The sequence below is a fragment of the Ovis canadensis genome, chromosome 8, assembly GCF_042477335.2.
Source record: "Ovis canadensis isolate MfBH-ARS-UI-01 breed Bighorn chromosome 8, ARS-UI_OviCan_v2, whole genome shotgun sequence".
In the NCBI taxonomy this organism is placed as follows: Eukaryota; Metazoa; Chordata; class Mammalia; order Artiodactyla; family Bovidae; genus Ovis; species Ovis canadensis.
The window spans coordinates 11,268,046-11,280,431 of record NC_091252.1 but is presented as its reverse complement, the minus strand read 5'-3'; the positions used below and the strand labels follow the sequence as shown (position 1 = coordinate 11,280,431).

Genomic DNA, 12,386 nt, shown 5'->3' with positions numbered 1-12,386 from the left:
TCCTATCAACAACCTGCCCAGAATATACACATGGAGGTTAGCACTACCTTTGAGCCCCTTATGGAGCAATCTTTTCCATTTCCTATTAAGTTAGACCATATGAAATGGAGAACCCTTTTCCTGCATCTGTAAAACTAAAATGTTGTCGTAAAGCCCTCAGGATTCTCAGTCTTTGACATAAAGAACACTTGAGATCACAGGAAAACAAAGCATCATCATAAACCAATTTTTTTAAATGCTTAACTTAGACTCCAGTGAAACTGTTTAATGGGAAAACACTAAAAGGTCAGAAATATGAGGCATATATTACTTTGACACTCTAGATTTGTTTTAACCCCAGATTGAAATCAGACATTATTTTAGAGTGGGAAAAGCCATTAAAGTTGATTTTTGTCAAATTTATATTCAGGCCACAGATGTTACCATGACACTTGATTCTTTTGGTTTATGGGGAAAATTAGAACAGAATGGTCACAGTTCAACTGGTATATAGCCTGTCTGCAATATTATTTCATTTTTTTTAAATGTGAGATGTTATTTTGATAATTGAAAGGATTCCATAATAGAGAGACTGGCTTAGTAGCTTGACAGGAAGATCTATAAAATGGAGGTCAAGTTTTTTTTTAATTATTACATTATTTACTTATTGCCAAGGAACCTAAATTATATTCCCAACTTTCCATTACTTAGCTAAGAGTACTTCATATATATTTAAGATTTTAGAGATAAATAAGTATATGGGTTGTCTTATACATTGCATTTCATAAACACGCAGTTAACACTTTTAAATTGTGTTTTTAACGTGGAAGCATGTTAAGCGAAATAATTTTTTGTTTCCTGAATTCACAGCATCAAATATTTTCCTAACTATAAATAATAGCATCCAAAATTAATTTTTCAGCTAGAGTCCAATATTATTTTATGAAAAAGAAAACAAGTAGCATGTTAAACCATTTTATAAAGTAGACTTTGTCTTCAGATATCATGCATAAACAAAGCCTTGTGACTTGTTGGTGCCAGGAATTAATTTGCCAGTAAAGCAAAAAACCCTTCAATGTGTTGGCAACACTCTGCCTCTGGCCTTTTAAATTTTTAATTCCTTTTATTAATTATATTAATTCCTTCCACAATACCACTAATGGCAGAAGTAAATCACCCAAAAGACTCTTTAGCCACTTTCATATGTCCATCATCCTCAATCCACCTCCCTGAGACCTGGTATAAATTCATGTCAGAATAAGCATAGATACTTAACATTCCTCTTGGGCCACAGGGAGATGAGAAAATGTCAAGTCATGGTAAATGACTTATGGCCCAATATGGAAATACTGAGTATGATATGAATAAATGAGACAAGTCCAAAGATGATGAACTGCTGGGAGGCCGTCAAATTCATTGGATTCATCTATGATCTTCAGAATAAAATGTATTTTTCCCAAAAGGAATCTTATTCTTCTATCTTTCAAAAACATCACAGCCAAGTTAAAAAGGGTAGATATCTCACAACAACCAAGAACTTGAGTTAAGACTCCTTCAAGATTGTCTATTATAAATTCTATCTACATAGATGAGGAAATTCAATCTCAAACATTTGCCCTGGGTTCCTAGGGATTTTTACCAGCACTCTTTCTTAACAACAACAACAACAAAAAAAAAACATTTTTTATTATTAAATGGGCTTCTCTGGTGGCTCAGATGGTAGAGAATCTGCCTCCAATTCAGGAGACCTGGGTTTGATCCCCGAGTTTGGAAGATCCACTGGAGAAGGGAATGGTTACCCACTTCAGTATTCTTGCCTGGAGAATTCGATGAACAGAGGAGCCTGGCGGATGAGAGTCCATGGGGTCACAAAGAGTTGGGCATGAATGAGTGACCAACACACCAACACTATCCCGTGCATAATCATACATGCATTTATATTCATTTAAACAATCATATTAAAAAAATAAGCACCCATGTACCTCCCTCACTATGTGTGAAATAGAATATCACCAGCATAGACGTGTGGAGAAGGAAAAGGCAACCCACTCCTGTATTCTTGCCTGGAGAATCCCAGGGACAGAGGAGCGTGGTGGGCTGCCGTCTATGGGGTCGCACAGAGTCAGACACGACTGAAGCGACTTAACAGCAGCAGCAGCAGTAGTAACAGTATAGACATGAAGTCTCCAGTTCCTTCTATGATGAGATCCCTTTTTCTCCATCACTGGTAAGCTACTAGCTCATTTTTTTCTTTCCTTTTAAAAAAGTTTACCATTCATGATACACACATACCTATGGTTGTTTGGGGTTTGGAGGTTTTGTGTTTTTTTTTACTTTTTTAGGTGTTTTGTTTTGTTTTGTTTTAGGTTTTCTTTTTTCTTTAGGAATGACTGTATAGTCCCTGGAATTCTCCAGGCCAGAATACTGGAGTGGGTAGACTTTCCTTTCTCCGGGAGATCTTCCTAACTGAACCCAGGTCTTCCACACAGCCTATCCCATCTCCAGCGGATCTTCCCAACCCAGAAATCAAACCGGGGTCTCCTGCATTGCAGGCGGATGCTTTGCCAACTGAGCTATCAGGGAAGCCCTTAGGAATGACAGGGAGTTTATTTGGAAGGCAGAAAAGGTTATACTTCATGGAAGGCAGAGGTTGTGCTAACAAACGCTCATTACAAAGCTGTTCTGACAGGGTAGCTGGGGAACTTCTCAAGGCTATCCACCGCATCCCAAATCTGAGTTGGTAGCAAGTATAAATCTGAAGAAAATCCATGTGTCCAACAAACTGCAACCTCAAGAGCTCTTATCCAGGGGAAATCAAAAAGTGAACATTCTTCTGGTCTCCTACTCCTCCATTAAGTAAATGGGAATGATTTAGGCAATGAAATTCATGACAAGGTGCAGAATGATGCTGGCAAAGAGAAAATCACAAAGCCTCCCTCCAGCGAGATACCCAGGAAATTCATTTTGCTCTGTGGGTTGGTCTGTATTCTCAGATTAACCGCTAAAATGAAGCTCCCCACACAAGAGATGAAGCCCAAGAGGAAAGAACTGAAGGGGAAGGTCCCCATGAGGACACAATACCCAAACTGCAGTGCCCTGGTCAGCAGTGTTTAGGGAGATATGCATCCAAGCGCTTGAGACACAGAGGAAGAGAACGCGAGGACTCCTCTAAGACCTGCGAGGTGACCGAGGGCACTGACCGACACGACTGCACCCTCAATATTCCAGCCCACGCACTCCAAGCTTCTAGCGGACCTAACATACGCAACTACGTTTGCTATTATTTAATTTTACTCATTTTGTCATTTACATAAATGGTGTCATTTCACATGCATTCACCTGTCACATTTTTTGCTTGGTGTTGCTTTATTTTGACAAACGTGTTGGTGTGTGTAATTACAGTTAATTCATTTTCACTGCTGCAAGCCATCCTGTTGTGTGTGCACGATTAGTAACTCAGTCATGTCCCACTCTGTGCAACCCTATGGATGGTAGCCTGACAGGCTCCTCTGTCCATGGGATTCTCCAGGTGAGGATAGTGGAGTGGTTACCATGCCCTTCTCCAGGGGATCTTCCTGACCCAGGGATTGAACCCATGTCTCTTATGTCTCCGGCATTGGCAAGCATGTTCTTTATCTCTAGTGCCACCTGGGAGGCCCATTCTGTTCTATGTATATACAGCAATTTGTTTTTCACCTCTTCAATTGATGGACATTGAATTGTGTCCTAGATTTCACTCTGAGGAGCAATGCTAACCTGAATGGTCTCATATGTGACCACTGGCAGAAACATACAATAGCATCTCTAGGGAATATACTCTGGGAAAAGAATTTATGGGCCATCAGGTGTGTACATTTTCAGCATTATAAGGTACTGCTGAACTGGTTTCCAAAGGAACTATATCAATTTGTCTAACCATTCTTCCTTGTTGATAGCATTATCAATTATCCAGGGGTCCTTATTAGAGAAAAGGAGATTGGAGGAGAGTCAGAAAAGATGTGATGATGCAGTTCCTTGCCAACAGATCGAGGAATTAGGCAGCTGCTAGAAACTGGGACAGACAAGGAAACAATTCTCCCCTAGAGCCTGCAAAAGGAGCAGAGCCTGCTGTTCCATTTCAGACTTCTAACCTCCAGAACTATATGATACATTTGTGTTTTTTAATTCACTAAGTATAGGGTGATTTGTTATAACAATAGGAAACTAATGCAAATGGGTAGTAAAGGCCGTTAGGAGCAAGAAGTTTTTCCTTTCATTTTCGAAGATCCCAGCCCAACCACTAAAAATGCCTCATTACAAGTATAATTCACTTTTTTGCCTTTAAGAAACAGTGAATCAAATATGTCCGTTTAGTTAGATAAAACAAGTATTTATTGAGTGGTGAGATTCTAGCAATTAGGTTTGGGGAAATGAGTTTGGTTAAGGACCTTGTGATTATTCAAACCAGAGTGTTTGTCCCCTGTAATTCAGTTTATGTCAGGTTAACAAATAGTCATTGATTGTGTAGTATTTGTTCCAGGAGCTGGGGGGTTCAAAGACAAAATTCCCATGGCTCCAAAACTTTAAAACACTCCTAATTGGAAGGACCAACATCTAAACAAAGGACAGCAGGATAATGAAGTGGGATAATGAAGTGAGTGCTCCGAGAGAAGTGGGCGGGATGGTGTGTAGGTCCACAATTTAGAAACAGCTTTGCTGAAGACAAAGAATCACTCTCCTGGACAGGGGCTGCCTGAGCTGCGAGGTACGGAGTGGACAAGGCTTCTTCAATAGAAGTGGTCTTGCACGCAAATGCACAGACAGAGAACTCATGTATTTGGGGAAACCACATGAAGTTTAGCACCTATGTTGGGTTGTTAGTCACTGAATCGTGTCCAGCTCTTCTGTGACCCCACCAGGTTCCTCTGTCCATGAAATTTCCCAGACAAGAATACTAGAGTTGGGCAACATTTCCTTCTTCAAAGGATCTTCCCGACCCAGGGATTGAGCCCGTGTCTCCTGCATCTCCTGCATTTGCAGGTGGGTTTTTCACCACTGAGCCACCTGGGAAGCCCATCCATGTTGGGTACCAGGTGAAAAAGAAGAAAAACCAAAGAAGAGGCTGAAAGTTATAGAGGCTCCTGCATGCCATGTGCGTGGATTCTATTTCATCTTATAGGTTATGGAAAGCTTTTAATTGATCCTGACAGGATTGGGTTTGCATTTTATATAGATCCTCTGATTTCCTAGTGGAGACATACCTAAGACAGCATGATCAGAGCAGAGACACTATGGCTGGACTACAGGTGGACTGACTAGAGGCATCAGATCAGAGGTAGGGTAGCAGCAGACAGAGACAAGAAGGAGGAGGATTTGAGAGATGACTACAGAGACAGACCAGCAGGAAAGAAACTATACTGATGGCTGAGAAAGAGGAGGGGTCTAGAATTATCCTTGCTTCCCTGGCTTGGACATTTGAATATTCAGTTGGGTCATAACTGAGACAGGAAATATAGGAGGGAGTTTCAATTTTTCAGAAAGGGAATAAATGAGTTCCCTGTGGGACATACTGAGTACCAGGGAGAATGTCAATTCAGTCTGTTAAAGGATAAAAGGAGGGAAAAAAAAAAAAAAAAAAAAAACAGGTCTGATTGAGTCACTGGAACTGAAGCAAGCTCACAAAGAGAGGAATTTTCTTATCTATAGAATTGTTTTCCTAAAAGAGATTTTTTCTTTTCCATTGATTGCCTGCCATGTGTGTTTGTTTCTGTTTTGAAAGCATTAAGAAAAGGTTTTCAACATCTTACCTGTACGATTCTCTATACTTCCAACTTGAGCATCCAGTGACTAACGGGCAGTTAGAAAAGCTGAGTATCGAAGTTATCAAGAAACTATATGCACATAGATTATACATAAATGAGTGTTAGGTAAATTGTGGAGTGCCTGTAAATCTTGCTCTCAGGGGAATGAGGGCAGGGTTTACTGAGGAAAGTCATAAACCACAGAGAGGTTAACCTAAAAATCCTGGCTCTTTTCCACCCTCCACCATGCAGAACAAACATCCTCTTAGCAGTCAGCATGAGAGTGCTTGGAAAAGAGTCCTAATAATTACCCAAATATTTTCTAGATAGATCCTTGATATGCTCTTCTATATATATATTTTTTTTTCCACTCTAAAGTTGTTCTCTGAGGAGAGGATGTCTGATTCCAATAATGATCCATGCTTATCTGCTCTGATATGAGGCCATCCACTCAGCACAAATGAATGTTGTAGAATCCAATCCTATTCAGAGAAGCCATATCAAGAAGACTGCTAGCCATCAATAACTGAGGAAGACTGTATTTCTATGATCAGATATTAGGCAGAATGGCCCTCTCTGAGAGCAGAGTACAGTAAAGATAAGAAAGTAATTGGCCTATCTTCATCTCCTCTATACTCCAGGAAATTGGAAGACCAAGTTAATAAAAGACCAAGAAATACCTGAAAAAAAATCTTGCTCTCAGTGTAGGAATTTGTTCCAGAAATTGGAGCTTCTAGTTGGTGGTGCTTGCAATTTCTGGGTAAATATAATGCTACTGTAAAATTGCTTGCTTGGATTCCTTATGTTTATCAGAGTTCCAAGGGTGATAAAGAATTGACCATGTAACAAAAAATATTTGAAGTTATAAAGCTTAATATGAACACAGCCTAAACCAAAAAACATGGTTGGGCAAGAATGCAAAAGAAAAAATGTGCTTCAATCTCAGGGATACAAAGCTGTTATATCTAGCAAACATTGATAATTAAGAAATTCTTCAGAAAGCAAACTAAATCCCATATAAGTAAAATTCAAAATTTTATACATTTTAGAAAATCTAACATTAGGCATCTAAAGAACTCTCTCAAGATACTGAGTAGCCATAATTTAGAGCTCTATTTCACATGTAGGAGATTAAACTTCTACATGCAAGATTGTAAATTTCTGTTCATGAGTGTTAATCAAAATTGATATTTAGCCATAAGCTCTTTAAAGTATAATTTTCTCTTCATAAGTAAATGGTAAATTGAGGACTTTCCAAAGCCAGAAATTAATACAAGACTTCAGAAACCATTCCAATGTATATGTCTATTCTCTAAATAAAACTAGGCCAGATAAGTCTGCAGTTTCTTTCAAACCATGTTAGAGATGGGTATAACCCTGCTTCTATCTGTCATCCTTTCCAATATTTCATCACAGGAACATCTCCTTGAGTCTTCTTTCTCCTAAATATTTTTTTTTCTAAATTGTTTGAGTTCTACTGTTTCAGATCAGTGGGAAATGACCATCTGAAGATAACTTTTGTCGATACAGTTTAACAGTTAGTAAGCGCATGGTATTCCAAAGTCAGTGATATATATAAACACCCCCCTGGAATAGCTACTTGAATCTTTAAAGAAAGATTCCTATGTTATATAGAGTGTAGCATTATTAGAAAGACCTTCATTGATTTTTAATGTTTTTACTCTTAAATGTCTTTCAGAAACAAAGTGGATTTTGTTCCATTGCTATGATTGTGTGAAAAAAAAATTACCCTGAACATTAATAGCATAAAATAACCTAGGGCCTCAACAAGAGGACTTGAAAGGCTGGGTTCTGAAATGACATAAAGACTTGTTGACTCGTGTGTTTGACAGTAAATGTTGGCCGTCACCTGGGAATTAACATTGCAGCCACAGCCTGCAGCAGCTGCATGCGACCTCCCTATGTTGCTCCTCACACCATGGTATCAAAGTCCCAAAGGAAACATCCCAGCAGAGAGAGCAAGGGAGCAGCCATAGGACAGCTTATGCTCTAGTCTCAGAAGTTACGTGGTATCCTTTCTGCCATATTCTATTGGTCCAAGTATTTAAAAAACCCACCCACATGTGGGATTAAGAGATGCAAATTACTATGTATAAAACAGAAAAGCAGCAAAGTTATATTGTATAGCCTAGGAAAATATAGCTATTATTGTGTAGTAACTTTAAATGGTACATAATCTATAAAATATTAAATCCTAGGTTGTACACCTGAAACTGATAAAATATTGTAAATCAACTATATGTCAATAAAAAATGAACAAATAAATAAGCTAAAAATATATTTTAAAAACACCCATATTCAAAGAAAGTGTTCACCATCCCAAAATTGGGCTAGGGAAGGGCATGCGACATTGTAAGAAGAGTACAGAATGGGCCATATTCATTGCTGTGGCACTTTTTAGAAACCATAATCTGCCACAAGTCAGATTCCAACAAGAATATGTCACACCTCAAAGGACATTGCTAAAACAACACTAATATCAGTAGACAGAGTAATAATGTGGCAAACATATGTAACAAAGGGCAATATTTTTCTTATTTTAAATATTATTTATACAGTACGGCATCCGGTCCCATCACTTCATGGCAAATAGATGGGGAAACAGTGGAAACAGACTTTATTTTGGGGGGCTCCAAAATCACTGCAGATGGTGACTGCAGCCATGAAATTAAAAGACACTTACTCCCTGGAAGAAAAGTTATGACCAACCTAGATAACATAGTCAAAAGCAGAGACATTACGTTGCTGACTAAGGTCCGTCTAGCCAAGGCTATGGTTTTTCCTGTGGTCATGTATGGATGTTGAGAGTTGGACTATGAAGAAAGCTGAGCGCTGAAGAATTGATGCTTTTGAACTGTGGTGTTGGAGAAGACTCCTGAGAGTCCCTTGGACTGCAAGGAGATCCAACCAGTCCATTCAGAAGGAGATCAGCCCTGGGATTTCTTTGGAAGGAATGATGCTAAAGCTGAAACTCCAGTACTTTGGCCACTTCATGCGAAAAGTTGACTCATTGGAAAAGACTCTGATGCTGGGAGGGATTGGGGGGCAGGAGGAGAAGGGGACGACCGAGGATGAGATGGCTGGATAGCATCCCTGACTCGATGGATGTGAGTCTGAGTGAACTCGGGGAGTTGGTGATGGATAGGGAGGCCTGGCGTGCTGCAATTCATGGGGTCGCAAAGAGTCGGACACGACTGAGCAACTGAACTGAACTGATACAGTATCCACAGTAAAAAGAAAAAGAGAAACTACAGCAGTGGAGAATTTTACATAGATAGTGAGTGAATATAAATCTTGAAGCATAGGTATTTCCAATTTCATAAGAACATTTCTAATATTTACTATATTCACAAGCAATTAAAGAGCCATTGCTATATAGCTTAAACAGTAAGCAGTGAAATCACTAAAAGGATATGGAAAGATAGAAACTTCTGTTACCAGTTATAAATGTGAGGGATGCATTCTTGAAATGCTGGTGAGGTTTATTACAGTTCTTAGGGGAAGGCAGTGCAGAATTTGCTAACTTGCAAATTGGACTCCTGTATTCAGAAGAACCACATGGGTTGAAAAGACCCCAGGCTTTTCTGCTTTCTGAAGTTACCAAAACATATTATGTCATGGCAATCTGATATCTCCTATTTTGCTCAAACTTGTTAAGCCTGGGTATTAAAAAATAAGCCACAAAAATTAAAAATAATAAAAAGATGAGACAACTGCTCTTACCCGTAACCACATAAAATATGTAGCTCACAGTGGGCAATTAGACACATAACATAGGTTGCTCCTGTTACTAGTTCAGACTGTAACAGAGAGCTATCGACTTATGTTCCCAGAATGCCCCACTGCCAATGCCTCTTTCAGCTCCCCTGGCACTGTCTCCATCTATATGCTTTATCTGGGAACTGGTAAGTTCTTAAAAGGTTTCAGTCCTCTAGCTAAAGCTGACTGATACAGAAGTGAAATCTGACATAAGCCAAGACAAGGGCACCATTCTCCAGAATTTGAGGGCCTGGTGGCAGGAGCTGGAGACGTAAAGCTGGGAGCTAGGAGCTGCCATGCTTCACCATAGAATCTACGCTGTTGCAAGTAAAGAATGAAGCCAAAATGGAAATAAAAGTGGAAATGGAGAGTCTCGGCTTCGTCTGTGCTCCGGTTGTTCTTGAGAATGGGTCACAGCACTTGCTCTCTGAGGCACCCTGCACATTAGCCAGAAATCACTCACTCCACTACAAAGAATGAAAAACTCAATCAATAGTGGCTTCCTTTTTTTTTTTTTTTTTAATCAGCCTACAAGAAGTTCAGGGCTGAAGTAAAGATGACATCAAGGATCCATGTTCCCTCCAGCTGCCCGGCTCCTCTCTAAATCTTCTTTAAAGCATTTACCACAATGATACAAAAGGTTGTGGCTCCTCTTAGGTTTGAAGAGACTCTGCAAAGTGCTGTATCTGAATTTCACACAAGATGAAGAACATGCATGAGGAAAAGTGCACAATCCTTCTCTTCTTGAGATTTTATTAGAGTTTTCCCAGGGATTCCCACCAGAACACAGGGTTACTCTTAGCTATAAAGGAGATGGAGATTTCCAATCTTTTTGAGAAGTCTATAGTCATAAATTATCAACATGCAAGGAAGATGCACAAAAATGTTGGTTTGGCCGCAAATAAAAGTATCTACTGCATATACGCTGACTAATTTACCTATTCTTAAGCCAGCTTAGGGATTCCCTGGTGTCTCAGATGGTAAAGCATCTGCCTACAATGCAGAAAACACGAGTTTGATCCCTGGGTCAGGAAGATCCCCTGGAGAAGGAAATGGCAACCCAGTCCAATATTCTTGCCCAGAAAATCCCATGGATGGAGGAGCCTGGTGGGCTACAGTCCATGGGGTCACAAAGAGTCGGACAGGACTGAACGACTTCACTTTCACTTTTCAAGCCAGCTTGTTTCTGAAACTAGACACGAATAAAGTTGATCTCTTTTATTTATTTCTAAAATGTATAATGGCAACTCATCATTCATTGACAGTTGGCTTCCCAAGTGGCTCAATTGTTAAGAATTCCTCTGCCAATGCAGGAGATGCAGGAGAGAGGGGGTTGATTTTTGGGTCAGGAAGATCCCCTGGAAGAGGAAATGGCAACCCCTCGAGGATCCTTGCCTGGAAAAAACCCATGGACAGAGGAGCCTGACAGGGCTACCATCCATCGGGTCACAAAGAGTCAGACATGACTGAGCAGCTGAGCACACACACACACACACACACACACACACACACACTCATAATGACAACTACACTGGATCTTGTTCTTCCCAGTTACTTTGATAAATCAGTCCTCGCACGCACACACACACACAGTCAGGCTCAGATGAACACCTTAAACAAAAGAGCAAGAAATATCTTTTAAATCAATGGAGCTTACATATAGAAACAAAATATAATAACAAGAATTCTTGTAGGTCTAGCTTTCAAGCTCCTTCTCCTCTGTGAGATATTACTTTTCCCCATAAGAAGACATATATCATCTGATGCCTTTTCTATTACAAGGACAAAGAAGTACAAACTGTTAAACACAGCTTGTGGCTCTGGGTGAGTCTAGCGCATGCCAGCTCTTCCTACTGAGCTCCAGGACTTCATCTCAAATGCATCCTGCATCACTCTCCCTGAACCCTGCCACCCTGCTGACAACGAGGTGCTCATAATTTCTCACCAAAGGTAGATTTCCTTATCTGTTTCTATGTGAAACCACAGTAAACCCAGTAGCCTAGGTTTGACATCCAGCTCTTCTCAGTCACTTTTCTCTTTCTCAGCTGTCTTGAACAGCCAAAGTAAGCCTCCAACTAAAGTGTTGCTTCATCCCTGACACCCTCCACCTCCTCAGAGGCTCTGCTTCACAGCAAGTCTTTGTAGCTAAGGAAATTGTTTAAAAAGGAAAGCTACTGGCTTATTCAATAAGATGAAATGCTCTCAAACCCTCCCTGGTTATCTGTGAGCAGAGGACCTTAAGTGGAGACAGTGGCAGATTTTGCAGCCCAAAGCCTCTTGCAGTTCCTGCAGAGACCTTCTCTAATTCCCACCCAGAGAACTCTGCTTCCTCGTTAATGATCTGGCTCAAGGACATGTATGATTCTTCCTTTAAGACTACGCATTATGGCCTTGGATGTGCCCGTATGTGCTAAGTTGCTTCAGTTGTGTTCAGCTCTCTGCAACCCCATGGATGGCAGCCTTCCAGGCTCCTCTGTCCATGGAATCCTTCAAGCAAGAATACTGGAGTGGATTTCCATGCCCTCCTCCAGGGATGGCCTTGGATAGAATGTTCTAAATAGTGTTTTGTTAAATGTTTAGATAACAGGGGGAAATACACAGAAATAAAAGCATATTTTCAGTGACCCAGGCCTAATTTAAAAACTACAGCTTACACTTCAGCTTGAAGGCCTTTGTTTCTTGGACACTATTTGGGATTGTTTCCAAACAGAGCTGTATTCCTTCATATTTGGGGGGAGCAGCGTGGAGGGGAAGAGAAGGAAGAGAGGGAGGGGAGAAGGATGGAGAGAGGGAAGGAGGGAGGGAAGGAAGAAATGAAGAAAGGAGGAAAAAGAGACAGGCCTAGAA

General features: G+C 40.3%; 1 pseudogene; it reads right to left on the bottom strand.

The window, feature by feature from the left end:
* Window positions 1-2,850: 2,850 nt before the first annotated feature.
* Window positions 2,851-3,241, bottom strand: LOC138445171 (dolichyl-diphosphooligosaccharide--protein glycosyltransferase subunit DAD1 pseudogene; annotated as a pseudogene).
* Between the last annotated feature and the right edge of the window lie 9,145 nt (window positions 3,242-12,386).